This window comes from Myxocyprinus asiaticus, chromosome 42 (assembly GCF_019703515.2).
Source record: "Myxocyprinus asiaticus isolate MX2 ecotype Aquarium Trade chromosome 42, UBuf_Myxa_2, whole genome shotgun sequence".
Classification (NCBI taxonomy): Eukaryota; Metazoa; Chordata; class Actinopteri; order Cypriniformes; family Catostomidae; genus Myxocyprinus; species Myxocyprinus asiaticus.
The window spans coordinates 959340-980537 of record NC_059385.1 but is presented as its reverse complement, the minus strand read 5'-3'; positions in this window follow the sequence as shown (position 1 = coordinate 980537).

Below are 21198 nucleotides of genomic sequence, written 5' to 3'. Positions count from 1 at the left end.
CTACATGCTCACACAAAGGATGTCTTTTATAAAGCTGACAGATTGAGTAAGTCATAGTATATACTTTTATGCGGCCTCCGAGTGAATTGACTCGACCATCCGGGGAACCGGGATGCCGGTTTTGTTTATTTTTGTATTTGGTTCCGCCTAGCGGCTGGAGCTTGTTCTATTGAATAACACTCCTTTGGAACAGCTGTGGATTAATCTGTTCATTCTTCGTGCTTATTCCTCCTGCTGGCTGGAGTTTGTTTTGTTGAGTATTTTTACGGAACATTGAAATTATTACGTCATCTGCTGAACTCATAACAGCTGGCTCACTGAACATTCGTTTGTCTGTCCGAGGAATCTGAACGGTTTTATATCAGCTGGAATTTGTCTTGTGGAAGATCACACCTTTGAGACAGTTCTGTGAATTAATCTACACGTTCTTTGTGTCCATTCTTCCTATTGGTTGGGGTTTATTTTACAAAGTATTTCTGTTATGTAATTTTGCCTCACAAATTTGTGAGGCAAAATTGAGCAATCCGATGGCAAATTTGTAGGGGCTCGTGGGCGTTCACGGACCTTTTGAGTTTAAAGTGATTGTCGCCGGTTGGCGCTTTCGTGCACGGGGTTAATGCACACGTTTTTCTTTTTTCTGTTTGTTTTGTTCGGGGGGGAGTTCGGGGTTTGATTGTTTCACTAATGGGGAATGTGGTCTGTATAATTTTGTTTTGACACACAATTAATTTTTTCTACTATATCAAAATGTCAAATGTTAATAATGTTAATATCTCTCACCACATGGAATGTAAATGGTTTGGGGCACCCCATAAAAAGAAGGTAAGTTATTTCTTTTCTTAAGCGTAAGAAATATGATATAGTCTTTCTTCAAGAAACTCATCTTTCCCCGCAGGAAGCTGAAAAATTTAGGAAGATATGGGGTGGACATGTTTTTTTTAGTGCTGGCTCAAGTAAGAGTAGGGGGGTCATTATACTGATAAATAAACATCTACAATTCAAATGTCTCAAACAGATTAAAGATAAAATAGGAAGAGTCATTATTGTTTTAGCAGACATTCAGGGGCAAAGATTGATTTTGGCTAATATTTATGTACCTAACGCTGATGATCAGGGCTTTTTTATAGATCTTGATGGGATGTTGCAAGCCACTGGCACCCCTCATGATATAATATTGGGAGGAGACTTTAATCTATTGATGGATTCAGTCCTTGATAATAGTGAAGCAAAAGTGTGTAAGCCACCTAGAGCAACAGAGACACTTCACAGGATGTGTAAAAATCTTGGTGACTTTTGAACCCATCTGGGAGGGACTATACATTTGTTTCATCAGTTCATAAGATTTATTCTAGAATAGATTTTTATTAAATATCTAAATCCCTCATTTCATCTGTTGTTGACTGCTCTATTGGAAACATCTTAGTCTCAGATCACGCCCTGGTGAATTTAGAGGTGTTGCCACACACAGAGAAAAATAAATCATATAGTTGGCGCTTTAATGTATCCCTTTTGCAAAATCCTGATTTCCAACAAATGTTAAAGACTGAAATCGATATTTTTATGGAGACCAACTGGTCCTCAGTATCCTCTGTGGGCGTGGATTGGGAGGCACTTAAGGCGGTTCTTAGGGGTCGGATCATACAGTATGCCTCATTCATCAAAAAATCTAAAGCACGAGAACTTGTGGAGTTAGAAGGGAATATTAAAAATGCTGAGGCAGAGCTGAAGCGCCGTATGTTATCTGATGGCCTCAGAGAATTGACCCGATTGAAATACAAATATAATACTATTTTGTCGCAGAAAGTGGAGTTTTGGTTATTCAGGGCAAGACAGTCATACTTTGAGTCAGGGGACAAAGCAGGGAAGCTTTTGGCTAGATATATAAAGCAGAGAGAGTCTTTTTCTACCATTGTGAAATTTTTACCTCAGCCATTGATATTAATAATGCTTTTAAAGAAATCTGTATTGATCTTTATAGCTGGGTCTACTCGTCTACTAATGAAGATATAAGAAAATTTGTGGAACCATTAGAACTTCCTAAATTGACGACTGAGCAAAAAAATTATCTTGATTCTGAGATAACCTTGGAGGAGCTTGACGAGGTTATTAAGTCCTTACTTACAGGCAAGGCTCCCAGGCCAGACGGCATTTTTGCAGCTGAATTTTTTAGATCTTATGCTACAGAATTGGCTCCACTTTTGTTAGAAGTTTATACAGAATCATTAAAGAATGGAAAATTTCCCCCAACCATGACGCAAGCCCGGATCAGTCTAATTCTTAAAAAGGACAAAGATCCAAGCAAGTGTAAAGGTTACTGTCCAATTTCCCTGATCCAGCTAGATGTTAAAATTTTGGCAAAAATTCTGGCTAGCCGATTAAGTAAAGTTATGACATCTCTTATACATATAAATCAGGTGGGGTTTATTCGGGGCCACAGCACTTCTGATAACATTAGGCGTCTCATTAATATCATATGGTCAGTGGCGAATGATCAATCTCACTTGACGCCGAAAAAGCGTTTGATATGGTAGAATGGGATTATCTTTTTAAGATTTTGGAAATGTATGGGTTCGGAAATACTTTTATTGGATGGATTAAGTTTCTTTATAGACACCCTGTAGCAGCGGTACAAACAAATGGATTAATTTCAGATTATTTTACTCTGGATAGGGGCACTCGGCAGGGTTGCCCTCTTTCCCCATTATTGTATTGCCCTGGAACCATTAGCAGCCACGATAAGAAGGGAAGATGATTTTCCAGGGGTGGTGGCGGGAGGTATGGCGCATAAGCTTTTACTTTACGCAGATGGTATTTTATTATTCGTCTCCGACCCCACTAGATCCATGCCTTGCCTCCACAGAATTATCAGTTCCTTTTCTAAATTTTCAGTATACAGAGTCAATTGGTCTAAATCCGAAGCTTTAGTTCTAACAGCGTATTGCCCAGTAATGGCTTTCCAGCCGGGCATCTTCCAGTGGCCCAAACAGGGCATTAAGTATTTGGGCATTTTATTTCCAGCAAATTTGTCTGATTTAGTTAGAGTTAATTTTGACCCCTTAATAAAAAGGTTTTTGGGTGATGTGGGCAGGTGGGCTTCATTACATTTATCTATGATTGGGAAGGTTAATCTTATTAAAATGAATTTTATTCCAAAATTCAACTACCTACTACAGTCTCTCCCCATTGAAGTTCCCCTCTTTTATTTTAAACAATTTGGCAGTATTGTTAAATCCTTTATTTGGAATGGTAAACGTCCTCGGATGCATTTTAACAAGTTACACAGACCAGTTGACAAAGGTGGGTTAGGTCTCTCCAAGATTTTGTATTACTATTATGCTTTTGGTCTCAGACATTTGGCACATTGGTCACTTCCACCTGAGAGAGCTCCTCCCTGGCTCTTTTTTTTTTTTCACCCAATTTGGAATGCCCAATTCCCAGTGCGCTTTTAAGTTCTCGTGGTCGCGTAGTAATTTGCCTCAATCCGGGTGGCGGAGGATGAATCCCAGCTGCCTCCGCATCTGAGACCATCAACCCACACATCTTATCACGTGGCTTGTTGAGCGCATTGCCACGGAGACATAGTGTGTGTGGAGGCTTCACGCCACCCCACCGCGGCATCCACGCTCAACTCACCACGCGCCCCACCGAGAACGAACCACATTATAGTGACCACCAAGGGTTACCCCTTGTGGCTCTACCCTCCCTAGCAACCGGGCCAATTTGGTTGCTTAGGAGACCTGGCTCGAGTCACTCAGCACGCCCTGGGATTCGAACTAGCGAACTTCAGGGGTGGTAGCCAGTGTCTTTTACCACTGAGCTACCCAGCACCCCCCTGGCTCTTTATTGAACAGGAGTTCCTTGCCCCTATCTTGCCATTGCAAAGTCTTTCCACCAAGCTGTCCAGAGAAGTAAAGACAAATCTCGTCATCTCCAACATGCATTTAGTGTGGACAAAAGTTGCTCACGTGTTCAGCTCTGACATTTATCTGAATGTTGCCCCAAGTATTTGGTTAAACCAGAAATTGTGCATTAACAAGTCCCCTTTCTGCTGGACAGAATGGATTGAGAAGGGTGTTACTACACTGGGTGACCTGTATGAAAATGGAGCATTGAGATCCTTTGAAAATATTATACAGCAGTTTGGGATTCCCAGATCTAAATTTCTTTAGGTATTTACAGCTGCGCCATCTACTCTGTACCACCTTTGGGTGTAGTACGCAGCCGCCTAAAGAGGCAGACACTCTTGAGATGGTGCTTGCTGCTTTTAGAAAAGGTCATGAAGCTTCAGCGTACTATTCCTGCCTAATTCAGTCTAGGGGATGGAGTTCTAACATCTCTTAAGAAGTTATGGGAGTGTCACCTGCGTGATGATCGGCAGGCAGGTGATACTCAGGGGATGGACGTTGCCGGGTGCACCCTCATTTCATGAGTGGTGCACCAAGTTGGGCAGAGTGGTGGCTTTTGAAGAGTTATCATATAGACTACTGGGCAGGTTGGGTGATTATGGCAGGAAGTACTTGGCAGGAAGGCACTTATTTGGCCTTCCTAGGGGGCTGAGGTGGAGGAGTAGTGGAGAGGGACAATTGGGTAATTTCTGTAATTAATGTGGAATCTTTGTTCTTTATTTATTTATTTATTTATTTATTTATTTATTTTGGTTGGTTGGTTAATTTCTTTATGTCTTTTTATATCATAGAGTATTTTCTATGAACTGCATGTTTATATGTGTGTCTGTTGCTATTTAATGTCTGACCACTGGGATGCATGTTGGGTGATGGGGGGGGGATATATGGTTAAAAGTTGATTCCGAGTTTTCATGTGTTGAATGTGTTAATTAAAATTTTGGAATTTTGTTAATGGCAACAAAAAAAATTAAGTATTCAGATTTCACTCAGCAGTGATTGTGTTGTGTAGTGGTGAAGAAGTTCAGCAGTGAGATGCTTTCACTGCATGTTGAGTGTAAAAGTTTGGTTTGACTTGTTCCTTGTAATGTGTTTCCAAAGATGAGATCCACACAATCCATATGTCATTAAATACATTTTTTAATACCCTTTCTGTTCTTTACAGCCATTAAAGAAACAACAATAACAAAAAAAGGGACATTTAATTCCATACGAGAGCCATTCGTCTCCACTCTCATTAATATGCGCTCACCAAAACACTTCTGCAAGACACTCACTGAACTGACACTATTCTTAAAGAGACAGAACCGTTTTTGCATGTGATTTACATATCAATATAAATACTTGAAAATAGTATGAATCATGCATATAACTACACTTTACAACTATAAACAACAAACATTTAACAAAATATTTAAATCTGTAAATGGGCAATAATGCATAAGGACATATTTTAACTTCAACAAACACAATAAATATTGAAGAATTTAACAAATAGGCTCCAACAGCATCTTTGCAGGGTTTGGTGTAACTTGCTTCTTTAATCTAATGTTCTGTTATGTTTTGTACATGGTACTTTTAACATAGAAGCACTTTAAATGTTAAATGTGGAATTCACATTTCATTTTCTGGCTCTAACCTTGTGAATATTTTGTTAAAAATGTGTAGTGGACATGAAATTTCAAACAGTGACAGCTGTTATTATTGATGCAATTTAATAACATCAAATTAACTGGTAAAATTTTATATAAAAATGTTCAATTTTTTAACACCTGTAAATGCATTAGGTATCATGAACCAATTAAAAATCTATTTTTAAAGCATTTATTAATTCCATGAAGGATACATGAGGTGCTGCCTTATTATATGATACCTTGTTTAGGCTAAATTCCAAGACAACAAAACGTTGCCGCCTACTGTTCGGAACAGTGTTCATGTTGAGAGCGCGCCGATGATGCCTGAAAATCCGCTCTCTCTTTCTCATTTTCAGTGATGTGTATTGTGAGTAAGCTTTTTAATGTTTTTCTGTGACTGTAGAACAAAGACCTTTGCTAAGCCTGAAAAAGGCAAATCTACTTGAGCGATTGAATGTGGGTGCAAAAGAACAGCGGGTTGATTATGTCTTGAAAAATTTATTTCACCCATGCATCATTAAATGCGACCACAAACAACACAGTGAATTTTATCCATAACTCAGATGGAAACAACCGGATACAGTAGTATAAAGTACGATGGTGGTCTCTGTCAATAAACACACACAGACTGGCACCCCTGCTGTTCTGAGACCATAATTATTACTCTGTTGAGATGGAAAAAAAAAAAAATGTACAAAAGATGTTTTCCTGTATAACTACACAGTGACCCAGTTTCCACCAAAATGAGAAATTCTCAAAGTAAACCCAGGAAGTAAGCTCTGACGAAGAGCATTCCACAATATATATTTGGAAGAAACTAATTTTTTAGCACAATGCAATTAAAAATGAAGCTTCACAGCTTTAATGGGAAGCACCTCAATCTGGTAATGTTTAACACACACGGAAGAGAGGTCGAGCAACTCGATACCTTCCCACACCTCTCTGTGACAAGCAGCAGAAGTCATCGTGTAACTACAATGCAAATATTGTTCATCTCAGTTTCAGTGACATTGTTGGTGCACTTAAGAGCTGACACTTGATCCCCTGCGACGCAGAAGGTTTCAAACTCATCCAGAGGGCCGGACGGGGGACGGTTTACTGCACTTTCAGTATTTACAGGGCAGCTTTAAGAGCCCAGGGCCCCGGGATGATTTAGAGATTCCCTCACCCAGAGGTGTTAAATTCAAAACCGCATTTATTACAGAGGAAAACGCTTTTCTGTCGACATCTGCTCATTTAACGTTAATTATAGCGTCCCTCCTCTCCACAGCCATTATGAAGCTTAAAATCCACAGTTCCACAAGTTGACAGAAAGCACAGAGCTGTTTCTTTAAGAGGTAAAGTGTGCCGAACACCTATAAAACATGATACCGTTTCAACAGTTGTTTAGAAAATTGTCCTGTGAGAAACTCACGAGAGAACTGCACTTCACAAAACGTAAGCACTTTACACAAAGAAATGTTTTAAGAAAACGACTATAATTACATCACTATTTAGACTGCTCATTGACTGTTCAAGTGTTTGGTGTGTTTTCTTGGACGATTATCATTAGTGGTGTTTGCTAAGGCACTATTTGAAAATAAACCCAGTATTATTAAACTGCAGTACTTGGGTGCTCTTTTGGGCCAGTAGCAACCACTCAGAACACCCTAGCAACCACAAAGCAACAGAGAAAAACACACTCAGAACACCCTAGCAACTCTGCAGCCAACCATCCAGAACTCCCTAGCAACCACCCGGAACACCCTAGCAACCACACAAAATACCCTATCAACCACTTAGGACACCCTAGCAACAACAAAAGCAACAGAGCAAAACACACTCAGAACATTATAGCAACTGTGTAGCCAACCATCCAGAACTCCCTAGCAACCACCCAGAACACCCTAGCAACCACACAAAATACCCTAACAACCACTTAGAAAACTCTAGCAACCATTTAAAACACCCTAGCAATCACTAAGAACCCCCTAGCAACCACAAAGTAACACAGTAAAATACTTAGAACACCATATTAACTGCATAGCAATGCCCTAACAACCACCTTCAACAGCAATAACATACCAACATGCTAAAAACAACCACTCACTCAGAACACCATAGCAACAACCAAGGATACCCTAGTAATCACAAAGAACACCCTAGCAACTGTGCAGCCAACCATCCAGAACTCCCTAGCAACCACCCGGAACACTCTAGCAACCACACAAAATACCCTAACAACCACTTAGAACACCCTAGCAACCACAAAGCAACAGAGTAAAACACACTCAGAACACTATAGCAATTGTGTAGCCAATCCATCCAGAACTCCCTAGCAACCACCCAGAACACCCTAGCAACCACACAAAATACCCTAACAACCACTCAGAAAACCCTAGCAACCATTTAGAACACTCTAGCAATCAATAAGAACCCCCTGGCAACCACAAATCAACACAGTAAAACACTCAGAACACCATATTAACTGCATAGCAATGCCCTAACAACAACCTACAACAGCAACAACACACCAACATGCTAAAAACCACCATTCACTCAGAACACCCAAGCAACAACCAAGAATACCCTAGTAATCACAAAGAACACCCTAGCAACTGTGCAGCCAACCATCCAGAACTCTCTAGCAGCCACCCGGAACACCCTAACAACTATTTAGAACACCCTAGCAACCATTTAGAACACCCTAGCAACCACACAGAACACCCTAGCAACTTCGTAGCAATGCCCTGACAACCACCCAAAACCCAGTGGCAAATTCTCAGGCCCAGCAAAGCATTTTCAATTGCATTCCATTCCTAATTTGTCAACAAATGAATAGCAAAAAACAAAAAGTTTATCCTTGATGCTAACAAGCAAAGCGTGACGGCTGTTTCACAAATCGCATGCCTGAAGCCGAGCTCGTTAGATGAAGCAGCATGTGAGTCTGAGCTCCAGCCCATAAGGCCTTCAGAATTTCCACAGAATCCCTCAATAGTGCAAGTGAATGGGCATCTAATGTCAGATTGTCAGATCGTGTGATTATTTCATTTATTAACAGGAAATGAGGACTGATTTTCACTTCAAGTAAATTGGTAAGTGCTTTTTACATTGTTACAGCAACATCAGGAGTTTTCTAAGTGTGAATGAGTCTGCTTGAGCATTCAGTGTCAGATCAAGTTTTGAAAAGGAACCGAAACAAAATTTATTGCAAACCTCATTTAAATCACAAATATTATTAGATAGATTTTCCCAGGTATTATAGAGCTGCTTGGTAGATTCATACGGAAATATATGATTTTTGAATGTCAGTTTAGGAGAAATTAATTTCACAAAACAATCATGCTGCAGTTAAAATTAGGCTTGCTTGAGCATTCAGCGTTTAAAGTTTTGGCTTTCGTGCGTGGACGTGTTTTCAAAATGTCATTTGGTATTATTAGTTGGCTGTGGCGTAATGTATGATGCCCATTGGCATAGAGTGTCTTATTAATAAATGCACTTAAAATGCATTATGGTGATGAGTTTTGCACAGGCAAACACCACTCACATTTTCTTTAGAAAGTTAAATATTCTTATTTTAGTTTTAGTTTTTCTCACTGAACTCCTCACACTCTAGCTGGAAGAGACCTGATGAGATTATTGTGACTTTTAGTGTCTCTGAATTAAAAACTGCTGATATACTGTCACAGAGAGTTTATAACCCGTCCAGTGTCATGTCTTTGGAATTGCTCAATATAGTCTTTTCTTGATTTTATTTATTTTTTTGTCCTCAGGGGAAGAGAATTCATGGGCTTTGGGTTGAAGTCTGGTTTTAGAGAGGACTTATGAAGTAGAGGAGGGGGTTTGGAAACTAACCCTCAGGTGAGCTCTATGGGGGGCTGTTTTCAGGCTTGGGGCAACCAAAGGTTCAGACTCAGAAGAAAAGGAAACATACTGTATGTTGTACGTGTGCATGCGGCCCCAATCTACCCAGCGCCATGAATTATCTCACAAGACTACAGTAGCTGCAGTTCACCTGCCGAACACTGTAATTATGCTGCACGTCAAGCAGTGATGATTGTAGGTTGGATGGGAATCGGTTGATGATTCATTAGCTTGCAAAAAAAAACCAGCCTAAACCTGCACGTCCACCTCGTTCTGTCAACATCGCCGCTGTGACTTGCCCTGTAAAGTCATTGAGTAATTTTGTGGTAATCCTAGAAGGCTGAACGGAGCATTTTTCTCTTGCGGTTAAAGGTGTGATGGTTCCATCAAACTGAAAGCTCTCAATTTTCATTCCATCTTTGAACACCTGGAGTATGTCTCTTTTTGCAAAGGGCTTCGCTTATATGAACAAAGGGGATTATGTCAACAATCCTTACAAAGATGACACATTTTTATCTCTTTCAGACCAACAGAGAGATTTGGTGGTTTTGTTCTGGACGTTCTTGAGCTAAAGAACATTATCACTTGTTGGGACGTCATTATGAAAGATTCACATCTGGCACCTCTTATTCGCTCAAGGATGTGTTCACAGCTAGAAGAAACAAAATCATCTCAGTTCAGAGGATGAAAGATATTATGTTAAGACATTATATATTTGTTGTTTTTCCAATCACGAAGCTCTTAAAGTCAACATAAAATGGCATTCGCAACCCATTTTACTTCCATAACAGGATATTCAATGAGAGAAAAGAAAAAAGCAATGCAGGGTGGGACTTTTTAGGCAGGAACTGATTGAATTATTGGCTTTTGAATGATATCCCAAATAGATTAGTATTTTTAATTATTGCTGTAATCTTTACTAAAATAATTGCCATTAAATTACTACACTTTACAAAAGCTACATTACCTACTGTAGGGTCATTCCACGTCAACTCATGATGATGAAAGCCGAAATATTAATTGCCATGGATTTACTGAGTAATCCATCATTTTGAAGAGGTGGGTCAATATCAATTTTCGCCTATTATTTTGGAGCAAAACTACAGGTAAAAAAATAACCTTAAGAAGGTGTGAGCGTCCTTGTTTTATTTATACACAGAGACGGGTAGATCTATTGCTAAAATCAATTGACTTCAGCACCTTTTGTTGCATTATATGTCAACGGCGTGAGTCCAGAAATGGGAAAAAACACTTTTTTTGTGTTGTTTTTCCAAAGTTGGAGTGCCTGTAACTCCAGAAGTATTAAAGAGATCTTGATATCCTTTTAGATTCTGCTTCAGAACAAACTTTCATTTTTGTATGTTCATTTTTAAGGCCCTATATGGTTAAAGACCAGAGATATTGGGCTCTTAATGTGGCTCCATGTGTCAAATTTTAGATTTTACCCATATTTAATGGTCAAAAACCGAATGTGGGTCACATGGTATGAGGCTAGTTTTTCTTACCAAACAAAACAAGGGTCTGAAGAACAAATAATGTTGAAACTAGAAATGGACCTTTATGTAATCAAATAAAAGCATGACCAAAATCTCAATTTTCAAGAGTCCAAAATATACTTTTTAAAGGGATAGTTCACACAAAAATGAAAATTCTCTCATCATTTATTCACCCTCATGCCATCCCAGATGTGTATGACTTTCTTTCTTCTGCAGAACACAAATGAAGATTTTTAGAAGAATGTCTGAGCTCAGTAGGTCCTCACAATGCAAGTGAATGGTGACCAGAACTTTGAATCTTCAAAAAGCACATAAAGGCACCTTTGACCGGCCATGACCAGCAGGTGGGGATATGAATGAAGAATGTGAATTGCCAAAAAACAAATGAAGAAGAATGTGGAAGTGAAAGTGGAGTCGTATGGATTACTTTCCTGACTTTTTATTTTTGGAGCTTCAAAGTTCTGGTCACCATTCACTTGCATTGTATGGATCTACAGACCTGAGATATTCTTCTAGAAATCTTAATTTGTGTTCAGCAGAAGAAAGAAAGTCATACACATCTGGGATGACATGAGGGTGAGTAAATGATGAGAGAATTCCTTTAAGAATAAGCGACACATGTGGCTCTTCAGTTAGTACAATAACTACAGTATATCTACTGTAGTTGGTGTTAGAGACTGTAAATCGTAAAGATTCCAAACTTGGGATGACCCCAAATGCCGCACAAACATCTGGCACTAGGTGGTGCTATAATGAGCACATTTATGTTTCTATAACTGTAGAAACATATGGGCTAAGGTCAGTTTAGGTTTTCCCCCTCTGAATCCTTCAGTTCCCCCAAATGAAATGCTCATAGAGGTTAAATATTTCTATTTCCACAAGATTAAATCATTTATGCAACTTTGAATTTTAACACATTTTCTAAATCATTATATGCCAAAATTTGGTATGTCATCTATAGATGCTCCTCACAAAAAATTACGAAGACAAAAACTTATCATAAGACCTTGAACGTATTAAAAAGTAAATGGGGTGAATTTTGATTTCATGTTAACTTTAAGGGTGTATTACAGCTGTTGAACTTTAGGTTAGTACAGTATTCCATGCAGCAAATGTGTCGCTGTTTCACCACAGTGCAATTCTCTCTCAGATAGAGAGCAGAGGATGATGGGGAAACTATTAAGCGGCTTTAACTGATGGATTCTGGCTGCGCGGGAGCCGGAGAGAGAACATTATGATGTTCACTGTTAAGCCTGCCACCGTTCATATTCCATATCAGCACGAGCAGAGACTATCAGACGGATTTTGGAGCACATCAAAGCATGTGTGATGAGCACGGAGAGTTGAGGAGGGGCGACTGCAAGCATTCAGGACACAAATGTCACTCAAGACACTGTACAACCCTTCTGTAAACAACTGCAGGAGACAAACCATGGTTCTGGCACCATTAAAATGTAATTATTTCCGGAGGAACACACACAAATGTCAGTTCGCAAATGGCAATGGAAATAAAGAATGAAAATATGTTTGATCAAAGAATATATTAGCTCTGTTCCAAAACAGAGTCTCCCTACATAGGCAGCTACCTTTTAAGGCAGCATCTTAAATGGAATGGAACTTCATAAGTTACTGGTTTGTAATGCACTCAGTACAAAATAGCATATGCAAGACTCGACATCTGATTACAATAGAGACTGACATTTACATGATGCTATACAAATGACTCCATACTCTAAAAACCATAAAAATTAGGTCTGTAATCAGATAATTGTTTTTTTGTTAATCAAATTACATGCTGATTAAATAACTGCATTCATCACAATTACTCACATATCAATATTTGCTAAGAAAGGCCCACAAGTGTAATAAATAATGTACATAATTTAGTTTTATACTTAATTATAAAGATAATATATGACAAATTTAAACTTAAAAATAAATAAATAAATATATAAATAAATAAAACAAAATAGAAAACCACTTTAGACCCTCATGACAGTGAATAATAATAAAAAAAATTAATATATATATATATATATATATATATATATATATAATGTGCCTTTTCATAAAAATGTCAAAATATTGATATTCATTTAATTAAATATCAATATTTTGAAATTTTAATGAAATGGCACTTTTTTTTTTTAGGTCATATGGTGTAACCCTGAGAAAATATCTTAATTCTTCACTCAAATGTTGTTGTTTTTTTTTTTTACCTTGACAAATATGTTTAAAAAACTGATTTTGAAATGAATGATTAAGCTGTGTACGCTCTCATGTATTCAAGGTGCACGGAAAGTATTTTACTACCCTTTAATTGATGGTTACACCACATTATTATTTTGTACAAAATGCTATAAATGTTTGACAAAACATTGTGAAACTAACATGGACACAATGATTATATCTCTACAAACTTGACACGTGTGCTTTAAACTAGATATTTAATAGATTTCTATTTTTTTATCTCCTCTGACAACCTTATTTGTCAATGACCCATTTAATAAATATAATAAAATTGTTAAAATACTTTGCACTATTGCAAAAGACGAATAAAGCATTGATTAGACAATAAAAAAACGTGGCTTTAGAAGTCAGTAAATTCAAGCTTGAGTTGCTCCGATGGTACGGAGCATGATTCATTGCGTTATTTTTCCATACAATTAATTGCATTGCATTCACAGTGCATTCTAGAAAATGTTTAGAAAACATACGAGCTGTGTTGCCTTTGAATCTGTCCAAAAGAAGGTAACTTACAGGGCAACAATAATGTTTTTTAACAGAGTGATTTTGACTAAACAGCTAAAAGCAATCGTGTTGTATTATTCATTGCAATGTTTTAAACACATCTGATCTTCCTGGGCAGTTTCGAGCATTAAATCTACCGTTTCCATGCTATCCAAGTTCTTTAGAAAAATTATCTCTAATATAAGCAATATTTGCATTGGAGCATCACTGTATGCTGGCGTGATCGCAGCTGCAGGCCTTGGCGTACTGTCAGCGTGATTGACGACTCAGACGGCACATGAATTTCAAATCCACTGTGAACATGAGGGCCAGGCAACGCGAACAGGTACAGAAGTCATGTAATTGGATTCAAGATCAAGCAATAAGAACTTACTGCATGCAAAGCAGCTGTGCAGTTTTAGGTGAACGTGTTGCTCCTCACTGGAGCGTGGCGTTGGCTGTTCCTCCGAGCGTGCCTGGATCGACCCTTAAACTCCAAACCCATGAGTCTCCTCAAGTCAATTACATGCTGAATGTAAATCCACCGGCGCTCGAGCCAATACAGTCACAACAATGCAGCGGCTGGTGCTCAAGTGAACTCGGGCATGTCAGACTCTCCTAAACACTGCATCTATATTAGAAACCCTTCTGTTTTCATTGTCTGTTTGTTCTGAAACCTCTCCAGACTGAATGAATAAGCATGACTGTCTCCACTTTAAATCAACAACATCAACACATGCACGATACATTCATATTCTGGGCAAAGAAGCTTGTTAAGCTTTAAATACAAATATAGAAAAATACAAACATATATATATATACACTACTGGTCAAAAGTTTCACATATTTATATGTGTGTAAATATACAATTGTGCTCAAAAGTTTGCATACCCTGGCAGAAATTGTGAAATTTTGGCATTGATTTTGAAAATATGACTGATCATGCAAAAAAACTGTCTTTTATTTAAGGATAGTGATCATATGAAGCCATTTATCACATAGTTGTTTGGCTCCTTTTTAAATCATAATGATAACAGAAATCACCCAAATGGCCCTGATCAAAAGTTTACACACCCTTGAATGTTTGGCCTTGTTACAGACACACAAGGTGACACACACAAGTTTAAATGGCAATTAAAGGTTAATTTCCCACACCTGTGGCTTTTTAAATTGCAGTTAGTGTCTGTGTATAAATAGTCAATGAGTTTGTTAGCTCTCATGTGGATGCACTGAGCAGGCTAGATACTGAGCCATGGGGAGCAGAAAAGAACTGTCAAAAGACCTGCGTAACAAGATAATGGAACTTTATAAAGATGGAAAAGGATATAAAAAGATATCCAAAGCCTTGAAAATGCCAGTCAGAACTGTTCAATCACTTATTAAGAAGTGGAAAATTCGGGGATCTCTTGATACCAAGCCAAGGTCAGGTAGAACAAGAAAGATTTCAGCCACAACTGCCAGAAGAATTGTTTGGGATACAAAGAAAAACCCACAGGTAACCTCAGGAGAAATACAGGCTGCTCTGGAAAAAGACGGTGTGGTTGTTTCAAGGAGCACAATACGACGATACTTGAACAAAAATGAGCTGCATGGTTGAGTTGCCAGAAAGAAGCCTTTACTGCGCCAATGCCACAAAAAAGTCCGGTTACAATATGCCTGACAACACCTTGACACGCCTCACAGCTTCTGGCACACTGTAATTTGGAGTGACGAGACCAAAATAGAGATTTATGGTCACAACCATAAGCGCTATGTTTGGAGAGGGGTCAACAAGGCCTATAGTGAAAAGAATACCATCCCCACTGTGAAGCATGGTGGTGGCTCACTGATGTTTTGGGGGGGGGGGGGTGAGCTCTAAAGGCACGGGGAATCTTGTGAAAATTGATGGCAAGATGAATGCAGCATGTTATCAGAAAATACTGGCAGACAATTTGCATTCTTCTGCACGAAAGCTGCGCATGGGACGCTCTTGGATTTTCCAGCAGGACAATGACCCTAAACACAAGGCCAAGTTGACCCTCCAGTGGTTACAGCAGAAAAAGGTGAAGGTTCTGGAGTGGCCATCACAGTCTCCTGACCTTAATATCATCGAGCCACTCTAACGTGCGGTTCATGCAAGACGACCAAAGACTTTGCATGACCTGGAGGCATTTTGCCAAGACGAATGGGCAGCTATACCACCTGCAAGAATTTGGGGCCTCATAGACAACTATTACAAAAGACTGCACGCTGTCATTGATGCTAAAGGGGGCAATACACAGTATTAAGAACTAAGGGTATGCAGACTTTTGAACAGAGGTCATTTCATTTTTTTCTTTGTTGCCATGTTTTGTTTTATGATTGTACCATTCTGTTATAACCTACAGTTGAATATGAATCCCAGAAGAAATAAAAGAAATGTGTTTTGCCTGCGCACTCATGTTTTCTTTAAAAATGGTACATATATTACCAATTCTCCAAGGGTATGCAAACTTTTGAGCAAAACTGTGTGTATATATATATATATATATATATATATATATATATATATATATATATATATATATATATATATATATATATACACACACACACACACACACACACACACACTGTATTGTACAGAGCTGTTATCCGAGTTACCGTAGACTTTGTCAGTTTGAACCAGTCTGGCCATTCTCTGTTGACCTCTCTCATCAACAAGGTCAGAGATGCAAAAACCATATATGCAAGGTATGCAATGCAATGCATAGGGGCACCATGTAAATGGGGGTGCCAACGGCTCACTAAAGGTGGTGCAATCGGCCTCCTCGACCCCTCCAACATCACCCCCCCCCCCCTGCTTGACAGATACATGGGGCACAAAATTTAGTTTTGCATACCCGCTCGGAAATGTGTAGTTGCACCCCTGAACAAGGTGTTTCCATCTACAGAACTGCCGTTCACTGGATGTTTTTTGTTTTTGGCACCATTCTGAGTAAATTCTAGAGACTGTTATGTGTGAAAATCCCAGGAGATCATGCCACGCTCCAAATCACTGAGATCAAATTTTTTTCCCCATTCTGATGGTTGATGTGAACATTACCTGAAGCTCCTGACCAGTATCTGCATGATTTTATGCACTGCACTGCTGTTACACGATTGGCTGATTAGATAATCACATGGATGATTGTTGGTGCCAGCGTGGACCTCAGAATTTGAAGGATCTGGAGAGATACTGTATGGAGGAATGGTCTCAGATCACTTGCCATGTGTTCTCCAGCCTCATTAGGCATTATAGGAGAAGACCTAGAGCTGTTATCTTGGCAAAGGGAGGTTGCAAAGTACTGAATACAAGGGTGCCAATAATTGTGCCACACATATATTTGACAAAAATATTAATATTTTGATCAAACTTGTGTTGTGTTTGGAATTGTTTGATATCTATTTGAGGATAGATTTTTGTGAATATTTTGAATATTTTGAATGAAAGACCAAAAGGATAAACAATAAGGATATATTTTTCACAGCCTTCTTTTCTCATATTTACCAAGGGTGCCAATATTTTTGGCCACCACTGTATATAATATACACTTAAAAGATCAACAGTGAAGTTTCACATGGTTAAACTAACCAACATTAAAGGGGTCATGACATCTTTTAGTTTATTTGTATCACAAATAACCTGAAGATAAACTGCTTAAACTTGTCTTTATGCTGATGTAACTGATGTATTAGGTGGGTCTTTGTAACTATGTTTCTGTAACAGCTGAGGTCTGTTTGTGTGGGTGGGAGAGGGCGAGCAAGCTGTCAGTATTTGTGTATTTGTAGTGTATATTATGTAATGCTGTTTTGTTTGAATGTGTTTTATAATTTGGTATCTTTTGTCTTTAGGACCCCTTCGAAAATGAGATGCTACATCTCAAGGGGCTTATATAATAAATTCCTATAAGAGGTCATTGTACTATAAAAACATACTGTAAGTTTCAGAACTGAAAACATCCTTCTTAATGGAAAAAGAGCAATTATTTAAACCAGGCTCTAGAAACGGGACGTTTGGAATTTGTGAAACTGGTGATGTCACAAGGCCCAAAATACATCTGCCTCTTCAGCAAGACATCAATGGCTATTTTTCGTCATTGCACCCTTGGCCCCGCCCACTGGTGCACACAGACAGTCACACAGGTGAAGAGGAGAGAGATGGGCCTGTCATGGGAGATTCATCTACAGCAAAGTGGACTCAGGACACCTTCATGTGCCTAAAAATGTTTTAAATGTTCATGCATCTCGCGCCGCTTTTAAAAGACGCAATGTCAAGTTATAACTCTAAAAAGGAGACATCCATTCTGTTTCATTCAGCTGCACTGTCTTGCTGATTTGAAGGCATCTTGGACCGTTTTTGCACCCCTCTGTGCTATAAATAATTGTTAGTCTTTTGTAAACATGCACTATATGGACGTCTTTGATCATTTTGATGCGTTTCCGGTGATGTGCGGTGCATTTAAAGAGCGGACTTTTTCAAGCGCAACTTTAAAAATGCGTCTCGATCTGCTGCTGCCACTGACTAGGAGAAACACATGCTGTTCTGTGTGTAAACAAACAGAAGATGTGAGATGTGAAGACCAGCGTATCTGCTTTGGCCTGTTGAAGCACCCATCATCACCGTGAATTGTATTACGTTTGCACATTCAGAACATTTCAGCATGGATTGCTTGTGAACCAGTCACAATATGATTCAAGCTTTGCAAAGGAACTGTTATTGAATAAGCATTATTAAAGATGGGGCAGTTAAAATCTCTGTTGGACCTGACACAAAACCGTAAGTAAACAGTTTAATTCACAAATATTACAAATGTCATGACTGTTTTATAGTTAAGGTGACGCTGTGCTTAATGTATTCGGATGCAATGTATTGGGTATACGTTATGTGTACACCCTGAAATTTAATTTGATAATTTTGTGGAGCTTGTTCATTTTTTTCCGATTGAGTTTCAAATATGGCTGTATAAGAGGGGCTGCATGATGTTAGCCAATCAGAACAGTGGTCTTTTTTAATTGAAGTCTTAAAGGGCCAGAGAGCTTAAAACTGAGACAGAGGGCCAGAGACAGAATGGAAAATTATTATATATTATTAAAATGATGATGGTTTTGGTGCAAAAAAAAATTAAAACATTACTACCATTATAAGTGGACCGGGGGAAAGATAATACAATTATAAAAAAGAGCATGTCATGACCCCTTTAAACCTGGGTAAGCATGGAAATTCATACTGGCTGATGCTGGTCTTTTCGGCAGGAAAAGCACATGAGGTCATTATCATATGTAGATTCAACCTACACAGAAAAGCAATAACACAGAATTTAAGATTACAAAAGCATTAATATTTGCAGAAACAATTTAAACGCAGAATGAGCAACATATCGAAAAACAACGTGTTTTGGAGCAACTGTTAAAGGATGTGTTTCACAGGAGCATGACACTAGCTTTCATTCATTAACACTGCTGTATCTATGTGCGTGTGCATGTGCGTGCGTGTGTGTATACTGCGCATATGTTTTCTCTAAATGATGGTAGCGCTGATATCAATTACAGTGTTTGCCCTCTGGTAAAAATCTCTCCTGTACAAATTCTTTGAAAGCTCCAGATTGCTTGAGGATGATGAATGTACTGAATTAACAGATGACAATTATATGACACTGCTTTCTGTTAGTTTAAACTTTATGAACATTAAAATGCACACAACATGTATCCCGTATACATATGACTGCATACCTGTATGTGTATAAACATTACACACAGATATCTACATTGAGACACATAATACACTCAATACACACAGTGAAGTGTTTGTAGAAGCAAAACTCACAGGTGGGATAAAATGATAAATAAATAGACTAGACCATTTTATAAAAAAAAAACCTGCTTGCCTGTGAAAACCACAACATGTAGAGTGTTGATGGTGGTTGCCAGGGCATTGCTATGCAGTTGCTAAGGTGTTCCGAGTGTTTATTAGTGCATTGCTACATGGTTGCTATTGGTATTGTATGGTAAAACGCCATACTGTAGACTCCCAGTCTGAGTTAACACACATGAAGCACACAGACGCTGCTAATAACACAATAAGATCATGTTAAATCATTCAGCTTTACAGGACACTGTACAAAGAGCCGTAATGCAGCTGCTGCAGCTTTAAGTTGAACCTGTTACAGATGTGCCACCGTGTCACGTCACTGTTACCCAGCAGGCTTTTCCGGCCGCGGCATGTTTGAACAGGATCATGACATGCTCTTTCATCATGGCCAGTGTTCTCTCTGTTCACCTCCATCCGGTGGGCTTCAATTAAAACCAGATGTGAGGTCCAAAATCCAAAGCAACATGAGAGATGCACACTAATAACAGCCCTTAAGCTGAGCATTCTAGAGGGTTCTTTACTCTTTCAGAAAGAAATGGACAAATACTTGAATGAATCTGACGGAAACATGTCCAGCCAGGTCATATTCTACCCCAAAAACATTTCACCCCCACATTTTCATTACTGTAATGTGAAGTCTTATTCTGCTTTTGCTTTAATTCAAATATATTTTAATTCTTACTCTCAATGGTGAATCTCATTAGATTCTCAATACTGTAAAAAATGCCTTTAAACACTCCAAAAATTGGCCCCATTGACTTCCACTGTAAGCTTCTTTTAAAGAAAAGGAGGAGTCGAAATTACATTTTTGTGGTTATTAATATTGACTTGTATTGAAGCCGGAATATTCCTTTAATGTGGTCCTGCAAAGAATAAATGTTATAAATGTACATTAAATAATGAAAATGTAAAAACCATAGGGGGTTTAAAGTGACATCATGTAGATACAGGGGTAATAGTTATAGGGCACAATTGATCAACTAATGCAATATTGTTTTTTTTTTTTTTTTTTTTTTTTTTTTTTTTTGAGTAACAAACGAAAATTACTCAAAATAACCACTTCAGAATAAGTCACCCATTTCCTGTTCATTTCAAACACATTTTGTTACATTTTATTACATCTCAAGTATTCTATAAACAAACTAATCTCTATTATGATTGAATCAGTCAATGTGAGTCCACCTTGAACATTCTTCACAACAAATCTATTATATGTTTAATAGAGGCCTTTAGCACCTGCAACAGGGGGGCTTTTTACCCCAAATACGATTAAATACTCCTTTCACTTATTGGACAGTTATTGAAACATGTTTGACTTAATGACTTTGAACAAAACTGCATGATAAATAAGTATTTTGTCTTAAAAGAAATGTGTTAATTTCAGGGATTTTCATTAGCTACATAAATATTACAAATTAGATCATATTGGGGCCTGGGTATCTCAGCGAGTATTGACGCTATCACCCCTGAGAGCGAGAACCACTAATCGCGACCACAAGGAGGTTACCCCATGTGACTCTACCCTCCCTAGCAACCGGGCCAATTTGGTTGCTTAGGAGACCCGGCTGGAGTCACTCAGCACGTCCTGGATTCAAACTCGCGACTCCAGCCGGGTCTCCTAAGCAACCAAATTGGCCCGGTTGCTAGGGAGGGTAGAGTCACATGGGGTAACCTCCTCATGGTCGCGATTAGTGGTTCTCGCTCTCAATGGGGCGTGTGGTAAG